The following is an 11,069-nucleotide window of genomic DNA, read 5'->3' as shown; positions in this document are numbered from 1 at the left end:
CCGATTCTCGGCGGCGATATACGTTGGTATACGATTTAATAACTATACAGCGGCGCTTACGAACTCCGGCTATAGCTCCTTTGGGAGGTTCCCTTCGAGGGCGAGTATACGTATCCGGGTGATAATCATTCTACCTAATCTCTCAGTATACCTATTTATCTCTGAGTACCCTAGGGGGGAGTGATATATCAGGATACTATCGCTTATAAGACTATACTCCGCTGCTCTGCTAGCTGCTGCTTTATTGTTGTAGTGGAAGGCCTTGATTGGCAGCTTCCACTGATTTCTTGCAAGTTATATAAACTGGTTGATGGCCAATTGATATTCAGGTTTCACTTCGTGAGTTATGATCCAGTGGAATCTCGGTCCTTCTAGGTAGAAGTGGGATATCCAGCGGTGCTTATTGTAGGCTGGCTATAGCTGAATTAGGTCGAAATACACCCTTCTAAAACGTCTAAAGGTATATCCAACTTATCGTCTTGAAATCTACCTCGGAGCACTTCCTGTCTTATAGGTCTGATATAGAGATTCTTACTCTGTGCTTACTCCTCCTTTATCGTTAAGAACAACGCTGTCTACCATAGTAGCAAGCTTTGCTACGGTCCGCGGTTAAATATATACTAGGCGTCGGTGCCAAATTTCAGAGGAAGCCCTTGATTCCTATGGCTTCACTGATTTCCGTTGTGCTTACTGCACAGTATATACTTGTTATAGCGGAGCCTCGCCTAGCTTATCAAAGATCCAGAGATTGAATTGATCCTATAGGTTCACACAGACGACAGGTCTATTATTTGGGTCCCGTATACAGTTTATACGTTGGCACCAGAGGCCGCCTTTCTTCTTTAGCATCGCGTACGACACGAGACTCGTATAGAAACTTAGTGAGTATAGAGCGTCGCTTAAGGTAATCTCTATCCTTCCCTTTACCGGGTGTCTCCCTAAAAGTCTGACTTTGCCTCTCCCTAGCACCTGCGTGGTACTATCTCCGGTTATTAGGTCAATTATATTAGGTGTGAAGTCGACGAATAGGGCTCGGTTATTGTAGATATACGCACTTGATCCGGTATCAAGAATAGACTTCCGCAAAGCCCAACTTTGGGCCCAAGGTCCGGGCTCGAAACCCGACCCTCAACGAGCTGGGGGTCGAACTTTTTGGGCTCGACCCGGACCCCGGCTCGAAGGGGGGGGCTCGTCGGGCCCCCCCCCCCTGGGCTCGAAATTGCATAAACCATGGTCTTAGCGTTTATAAAATAGCTGAATCACCCAAATAAATAACAGTCTTTTACCTATATTTTAGTTCAAATATAGAATTCTACTCCATTATTATAATTAGGAAGGTGAAATATTTGGAAATTCTAGTGAATAGATATTTATCTTTGATATATTAGCATAATAACTAAGCTTTATAACTATATAGATCAATTTGTTAGAAATGTTCTACGCTTATAAGTTGATATATACTGAGATATATATTCTGTACTAGGAACTATATATATCTTCATGGTCGAGTATCAATCTCAGATCAATACCAATTATAAGTGGCTTGACTTATTCAAATTTTATATAAAAAGAAAGTCTATACCTTTATGATTTCTAGGAACATTTTAGATTGCTAGTCCTAATGGTTCTGGATAAGCTACCTATATTTAACAATTTCTTATAGCTAATTAGTTGAAATATTTTGAGGAAAATCAACTTCTAACGAGCTAGGAATAGGCCGGGAATAGGCTTTTTACGGGTTATTAGTGGGCTTTACGAGCTTTTCTCGAGCTTTACGGGCTCTTTTTCGAGCTTTGTAGGCTTTTTTCGAGCTTTATAGGCTTTCTTCGAGCCGGTCCTACTTATTGTAGACAATTTAACTAATCATCTATTACTGTTATCACCCTCTATTTTGATCTATCGATTATTGATTTAACTAGCTAAGTAACACTTCTAGGTGGTCGAGCTTCTTATAACGTATCAACACTCCTTTATAGATTCTCAAAAGCCCTTACAGTTATAGGTTTTATTAACTCTGCGATATCCCAAAGTCAGCAGTCCGAGTTTATATTATCCCAATTCGGAGGTGACTACGATAACTTATCCTACCTTATACCCTCTAATTATCCAGCTACGCTATCGATAAGCTAATAGACTTTTGATATCTCCGTACCGGCTTTTCTTCGACCAGATAACCCTCCCTTACTCCCCCAGCTTAAACGATTTAAACGTATCGGACCCGATCGGAAAAGGTTATACTTCTTATATAATAGAATAAATCACTAAGAATAGGTAGAGTGGTAGTTACAAACTGATTATAGATCAAAGGGTAAGGTCGTATAGCACTCAAATCATCTTTTATATATCTGGGAGCACTTTACCTAGGTAGCCTATAGCAGCGATAGCAGCCCAAAGGTTATATATAAGCATTGCTCTGCGATCCTTGAGTATCCTTATACAGCCAAAAAAGATGCGAACGGGAAGGATACACATTATAGTACAACTACTATAACTAGGTATCTTCGGACTTCTACCTATAAAAGGGCTATAAGTGGAGATCAGTAACGAGGGCGACTCGATAAGTTTATTCAGTCAACAGTATAGATATCCCTCTAGTACGTTTCGTACCACTAATATAATTAAAATAGGAAAATACCATCCGAGAGCTATTCTCCGAGGTAGCTTAGGAGGACAATCTATTACAGTTTATCACGATCAATCGACTTCCCTTTCACCTTATCGAACATCCAACGTTTCGACGGATAATATCATAAGCACACTCGGCCCTAAGCCTACTATCTATCCCCTCTGCTGATATAGTTCGACGTCGACTATCTGCTCGTGTGAAAGAACGTTAACACTCTATACTCAAACTACTTCCAGTAGATACAAAAATTTCAATTGTATTGGATTGCTGGACTTCACTATTCGGATAAGCATTTATAGCTATCACTAGCTATTTTATTGATATTGATTGGTCCTACCGGGAGGTGCTTCTTGGGTTTAAACCCCTCGAAGGTGCTTATACTGGTGCTAATCTAAGTGGTGTCCTCTTAGAGATACTTACTGATCATAATATCTAGGATCGTGTGTTTGGGTTAACCACGGATAATGCATCGAATAACAAGACCCTTATTGACTCGCTACAACAGGTATTGTCGAGCGATATTTATATTATCCGAATACCCTGTTTTGTATATATTATCCAATTGAGTCTGAACCAACTTCTTGATCGCTTGAAAGCAGTCCCTCTAAATAATACTGCTGAGACCAAATAGTCTGATCGCCAATCAATACTCGCGAAAGCAAATACCCAAAGCAAAAATCGCAGTATATCTTATACTTTGAACAAGGTACGGTATCTTACTGTTTATATCCGGGCTAGTCCCTAACGTCGCGAAGCTTTTGTCAGTCTTCAGCCCTCAGAGTAGGCACTTATACCACTTCAGGATATAAAGACTAGGTGGAACTCAACGTTTCTTATACTTCGCCGGGTAAAGAGGCTCCGTGATTTCCTTAGTATATTCTGTACAGACTACAACTGCGAGGAGATAGCACTTAACAACGACGAATAGCGTCAGATCGATTACCTTCTTTGTCTCACAAAGCTATTCTACAAATACACTCTTGCGCTTTCAAAGACTCGAGATGTGACTGCATATCTAGTATTCTAGATCTACAATATATTGTTTGAGTACCTTAAGAAGTCTATTAAGCAGCTTTAACGAAAGCGTGTCCTATAGAAATAATAGATACTTTCCTCCCTTGAGGCTGGCCGATTGAAGCTTGATAAGTACTATTCGCAGACAGATTATGATCGTGATCACCTTTATACGATTAGTACTATACTGGCGCTAGATAACAGGTTCCAATTCTTTCTCTCCGATGATTGGACGAAGGAATGGCGTGATAAATATCGAGCCTTATTCCAAGATACTCTCTTACCTTACCAAGAGCGTTATACTACTAGTTAAGGCCTACCAGTCTCCTCTCCTGGATTAAGGCTAAGCACAGCTCTTTATAATCTGCTTCGCCCAAAGAAACCTAAAGCGAAGCCGGTTAGTGACGAGATAACCCAGTATCTTAATAGTGGTAAGTTATACTCTTCTTCTGATCTTATTTCGATAAATATTCGTTACTAATTCTATATAGATATTGTTGATTCTGAGCCGCTGCCCTTTTAGCGAGAGAACCACGGTCGCTTTCCTGCGATTGCTTCGCTTACGCGGGATATTCTTGCAATTCCAGCAACTGGTGTAGGTGTAGAACGATTATTCAACACTGCTCGCGATATTTGCTATTATCGCCGCGGTCGTATAAAGTCTGAGACTATTGAAGAGTTGATACTATTTCTTTGTTCTTCAAGATTTGACCTTGAATTATATAAGGCAAAAGAGCTTGAACGATTCTTCTCTTTGAATAAGATCGAAGTATTAAGAGAGGAAAAGGACGATAAGCTTGATGATATTGAATTTAAACAGATTAGTGATACAGAAGAACAGCCTAAGAGCTCGGGGGGTTTGATTGATATTGATGATAATAATACTGGTGATGATAATGCTGGCGATCCTCTATTACCAATTTATAGTACTCAGCCACGTATATCAGGGAGGAAAAGGAAGCATATAGAGGATGATATATATCAGTCTTATTAGTTTACACTGGATTTAATCATAATACATTGATATATACGTGAACGAATCAACGATTTATTGAATTTGAAGTGAACGATGTAATCGAAATACTCAAAATTACTGGGAATTCCTGTATTATTTGTGCAGTCACGAGAAATTGGTATATTTGCACTGTTTAGTCGTAGGGGGGGGGGGCTCGGGGGCCCCCCCCCTTCGAGCTGTAGGCCCAAGCCTAAAGCCCGAAACTCGCTGTAGGCTTTGACCTTAGGCTCGAAACCCGACCCTTTTGAGGGTCGGGTTGGGTCGGGTTTCGGGCTTTTCGAGCTTTGCGGAAGTCTAATCAAGAATCCACCGGTCACGGAGGGAGGGCTCGCCTACCTTTGCTATAGAGAGCACGTGCTTGCTAATCTATATAGCTTCACTTGGCTTACTTCGAAAAGTGGTTGCAAAGCTAACTTGGTTAGCGGATTCGGCTAGTTTTTCCTATACTTGCTGAGCTTACTGAGCTTCAGCTATCACTTTATCCACCTATTACTTCCAAGCGTGGTCCTTTCCTAACTTCTTCTTTGCTTTCTCTAGTTTCCCTTCGTTTAGGGTATACCCTTCTGGCCGAATCGCTTCGTTTAGGAGCCAGTAAGTAGCAACTTTATACTTCGGGTATAAGCTACCATAAGGGCAGTGTCTCTTCTCAAACGGAAGCTTCTCTTACTTTGTTTCCGGTTTCGCCTCTTGGTGACCTTACTAGGTCGAGAAAGCGCCTTTTGGAGGAGTGGTTGATAACACCACCTATGCTCCTATCTCGCGATTTATCGCGCGGAATGATTTAAGGAGATCTCGGGTATCGTACACCTTCTTTTCTATCACTATTTCCTAGTATTTACCTTGCCACTATATAGGTAGAACTTCTTTCACGGCGTGCAGGAAGTCCCTATTGGTATCTCCGTCCTTAATACTAAGACTAACCGCTTGCTCCCTTAGCGAGTTCCACTTTTGGAGCCACTTATTGATATCTCCAGTCGGCTTCTGTATTGCAAACACTTTCCAACTTATTCGGATTTCCTCCTTATACGCGGTCGATCGAGCGAACCGAGACTTCAGATACACAAGTCTATTATACGGTGTACGATATATAGACTTCCGCACGACCCAGTTTGGGTCGAAGGTCTCGACCCAGAACCCAACCCAGTCTGGGTCTGGGTCGAAACCTCATAACCCAGGCCTAACCCAGACCCAGTGACTGGGGCCCCAGAAAACCCAGTATAGCCCCAGTTCGACCCAGTTTCTGCATAAATTATGGTATAAATATTTAAATAATATACTGTCATTTTCCCCTGTTATGGTTTCTATATCGAAATGCTACACTCTCTACCAACAAGGGAAAGGAAATTTTAAGAAATTACCTCGTTCTTCAAAGCAATATATCTGGTTTAAGATTAATTACTTCTTCAAATGCTTTATTTCATATGGAAAGGTGGTATATGTTGGCTGCTGGTTTTCTCAAGCGTACGATAGCATTCTATTTAAAATACAAAGTATACCCCAAGTTGTAGATATATATATTCAATATATATCAATATAATATATATTTTTATCTATAGAGTAAAATAATTTTTGAATTTATTTATTTCTCTTCTTCTGTTTAATTTTAGAGCTTATATAACTATAGATAGATATCTAGTAAACCTTTATATTCAAAACTACTTACTACCTCTTAATCTACTTGGTATATACAACTTGAAGGGAGGGTAGGAAGAAATATTTTGAGAAGGATTAATAGAACTGGGGTGGGAATTGGGGTTTGACTGGGGTTTTACTGGGTTTACTGGGTTCTTACCGGGTTAAATAGGTTCTTACTGGGTTCTTACTGGGTTAAATGGGTTATAACTGGGTCTTGACTGGGTTATCTCAGGGGTATTTCTTTAGACCTATATAATTTTAGTATAATAGACCAATCAATAAGAGTAGGATAATTTACTATATTTGATATATCAATATTCCTAGATACTTCTATAACTTTAGTGTATTTCTTCCTTTATACGTTAAAGAATTTCTCCCCTTACATCCCTTTGTATATATTATATATTATTCTTATATTATATCTCAAAGCTAACTTTCCGACTTTGTATCGTCGCTCTATGGTGGTGATCTTGACGATCTCTTATATATTTCAACTGGATAAGTCACACTATCCGCAAGTCAACACACAATCGACTTAAACTTCCGAAGACCAGATGATCCCCTCCTAATCCCCCCTTTATTGAAACGCATTGGACCCGACCGTAGGAAAGGGTTTATTCTATACGATACAATATCATATAACGATTTTGTGGACTGGTGGTTAGAGACTAACTACAGGAGGAAAAGCAAGCTTAAATAGGATTCGAACCGCTATACAGAGATCTAGAATAGCTACTATTAGGTAGCTTAGGGTATTGATAGCGTACCAAAGGTTATATATAAGCGCTGTGGGAAGATCCTAGAGTATCCTTATACACTAAGCCCGAACAGTATAGGCAAAGCGCAGTATTATAGCATATCAACTATCCAGAAACATCGGAAAACGGCTGGTTATTTACGGTCGGAAAAGGGGAAGAAAGCAGAGATTATAAACTTCCTACAAAGAGAGGTATATTTTATATCATAAAACTAAGTAACTATACTAATTTATTATTATTCTAGGGAGAGGTTTCAGTAAGCATACCCTTCTTATAAGAAGATTGGGAGGAGGATCTCCTCCAATTTCTTACTCTCAACCGGCTCCTATTCTATCTGATCGAGTATCTATCATTCAAATATATCATCAATAAAGCTCGTTCCGCCCTATCCCCTCCAGTGATCCTATCTGCCGATACTATCCGTCGCCGATTGGGTAGTCTAGTCAAAGACCGGTAGCAGTGTATCCTTCGTACGCTGCCTTCTAGCTTAAAGATATCTATTGCGCTTGACTGCTGGATATCTCTATTCTCGCAGGTATTTATGGCTATTACTGGCTATTTTATTAACAGTGATTGGGTATATTGTGAGGTACTACTTAGGTTTAAGCCGCTTCATGGTATATATACCGGCTCTTACCTAAGTAGTGTTCTTATAGAAACCCTAGTGGAGCACAATATTGAAGATAAAGTATTCGGGTTAACAACAGATAATGTATCAAACAACAAGATATTAGCTACTACTCTCTAATAGGCTTTGTCAGATAATACTATTATCACCCGAATACTATATCTTACCCACGTTATCCAGCTCAGCCTAAATCAGCTTCTTACTCGGATCAAGGCAGTTCTATTAAATAAATCAGCCGAGACAAGGTGGACAGAGAAGCAGTTAAGGCTAGCCCAAGAAAATACGAAGCAAAGTCAGATCTCCTCCACACTGAACAAAGTCCGTTATCTTGCGATTTACGTCAATACAAGTCCCCAGCGCAGAGAGACCTTTTACAATCTTCAGACAACTAATATCAAGATCGTTCCAATCCAAGATATAAAGACACAATAGAATTCTACGTTCCTTATACTTCGCCGGGTAAAGAGGCTACGTACTATCTTCTCTTTATTCTGTACAGAGTATAATTGTAAGGAGATACTACTCAGCGAGCAAGAGTGGTGTTAGATCGACTATCTTCTTTGTATTACCGAGCCCTTCTTTGATTATATAACACAGCTATCAAAGACTCGAGATGTCACTGCCCACTATATATTCAAGATCTACAACAAACTATTCGATTATCTTGAGCGATCACAGGCACAGCTACGCCGAAAGCGTGTCCTATAGAAGAAACAGATACTAGAGGCCCTTGAAGCTAGTCGGTCTAAGCTTAATAAGTATTACTCCTAAGCTGATGATCTTCGAGGGAATATCTATATAATCAGTACAATGCTTACACCGGTGAACAAATTCAAATTCTTCCTCTCCAGTGATTGGGATCAGAAATAGCGAGATACCTATCGACTTGCTTTTAAATAAGCCCTTATTCTATATCAAGTATAAGTTAGAACAAGCAGTCGTGATCTACAAAGCTATCTAACGATAGCCTATCTAAGCTTAAGGCTAGAGGAGATACTTGATAGAAGGGATATACAACCACGAGCTATTACTGATAAAATCAGTCAATATCTTGATAGCGGTAAGTAAATACAAAGAGTATATACAATAATAATACTAATATATATATAGATACTGTTTCTGTTAGGCCGCTTACTTTCTGGAAAGAGCACTAGGCTCGCTTTCCGGCTATTGCTGCCCTTGCGCGAGATACACTCTTATTTCCAGTAACTGGCGCAGGAGTTAAACGCCTCTTTAATACCGCTCGAGATATTTGTCACTATCGTCGTGGTAGAATAAAGAGTGAGACTGTCGAGGTATTAATGATGTTTCTTTGTACAACGAAATTTGATATAGAGGAGCAGGAAGCAACACTTCTTAAGAAATTCTTCTCCTAGGATAAGCTTGAGGCGGCAAAAGAGGAGAGGGAAGAGAAGCTTAGTGAGATTGAGGTTGATCCAATTAGTGATACAGAGGAGCAGGAGGATAAACCGGAAGATAAACCAGGGGATACAATTGAGGTTGTAATTGAGGATAGACCAGAGGATATACCGGAGGAGAGGCCCTTACCTACAAGTGAACATGGTCGTCCTTGCTCGCTATTATTACCACCAACCTATACACAGACACGAGTATCAGGGAGAAAACGTAAAAGCAGGGAAGATGATTTATTTGAATACTATTAGCTTGCTTGATAAAGAATCCTCAATTATACGTATCTCTTTTACCCTTTTTACAAATAAAATTAGATATAATCAAGTAAAGCAAATACTCAAAATTACCGCGAATAAATGCATAAGTTATACATTTAGAATCCTTAGTATGTTTGTTTAGTTTGTAACCCAGTTTGGGGCCCTAGACCTAGTACTGGGTTACCCAGTCCGACCCAGACCCAGTACTGGGTCGAAGGGTTCGACCCAAAAACCCAACCCAGACTGGGTTGGGTCTGGGTTGGGTCTGGGTTTTACTGGGTCGTGCGGAAGACTAACGATATATAATCAGTGCGAGGTGGTGTACTGGGTCAAGATAGGTAAGGATATATTCATTTATATCACTCAGTCCCTTTGCTTACTTCTCCTATCGAGCATAGCTTATTTTATACACGTCTGCTTAGTCTCTCTATTTCCTTCGATCTGTTTCGGTGCCCTCTTCAGGATATTCTGGTTGTACCGGTTCCTTTAGAGTATTAGGTCGTTCAGTTGACGGGGTATCCGGGTTGCAGTGATCCCAGATATTTTTTTACATTGCGTATAGCTGCACCTTCGCAAACCAGGTGAGCCATTGCGGTGTATCCTTCAGTTTATCGCCCTTTATAGCGGAGAGAATCGATGCTGTTTCTATTGCTGGATACTGTGTTGTTTTGATATAAAACAAGGGATGACTTTCTGCGGAGTGGCTTCGTGGAGGTTTATAAGACAGTTTCTAGCAAGTTGCTAGGTACTATATACCGATATAGTAGTCTTATTCAGTGCGAACCGGGCTCATAACTGTCCGACTACTCCGTATGGTGGAAATGTATGGGTCCAATCAATGGTCTTTAACTCTCCGTATTGCTGTATTGACTTCCTGGCAATTTATACTGTCCTGATTACATAAGAAATATTACTGCATACTTAGGATTAATAAATCCTCCGGTATCCTGGTGTATCTGCGCCGACAATTAAATTCTGCCTTAGGTGTCAAAACATCAGATCGAAAATCACATGATCGTGTTTCACAGTCAACTTTTCTCAAAACAAAGCTTTTATTGAACTCCATATTTAGGATAATGGTGTATCTAAATAAATTATTGGAGAAGTTCGGCTATAATAAGCGCGGGAAAGTTTTGGCGGGTGTCGCAGTAGGTATTCCTGTGTCTTCTAAATAGATATATATCTTTGGCGAGCATTATCGGGGGTCTATAACATTTCACAATTTATATTACTATAGAAAAGAATATTGAATACATTGCCCAAGTAGAGTAGATATATATAATGCCTCAAACCAAATTGGATATCAATAAAATCAGTATGGACATATGTATAGTACTCGGTACTCCGTACTCCGCACGGTTGTTGGAATTCGGACTGACCTCGGCCCCGGGCGAAATGACTGAAATGAGCTAAGCCAATCATGGTATCACGTGGCCGGTTCTCTAATCAATCAGATCAGATAAGACATTAAGGTCCACTTGGATTCCCAGTCTCCCACAAATTAACCCGCCTCCTTCTTCTATTTTTGTGCTTTCTACGGAGTAGGTAGCTCTCTTGGGAAATTTTGTGTCGGGATCTAAGTCATCCCTTCTCCCGATCCTAGTCAGGAGTTTTGGCCGAAGAGATATAACGGTCCAACGGCTCAGAGACTTCGATGATCCACATGGGTCCACCTGATCAGTGCGGGCGATTATCGGGCTAGTACTGCCGGTGTTCCGCCTTT

Source organism: Penicillium vulpinum, assembly GCF_028829585.1.
Source record: "Penicillium vulpinum strain IBT 29486 chromosome Unknown utg000001l_segment0_segment0, whole genome shotgun sequence".
NCBI classification, from domain to species: Eukaryota; Fungi; Ascomycota; class Eurotiomycetes; order Eurotiales; family Aspergillaceae; genus Penicillium; species Penicillium vulpinum.
Note: the sequence above shows the minus strand (reverse complement) of the source record.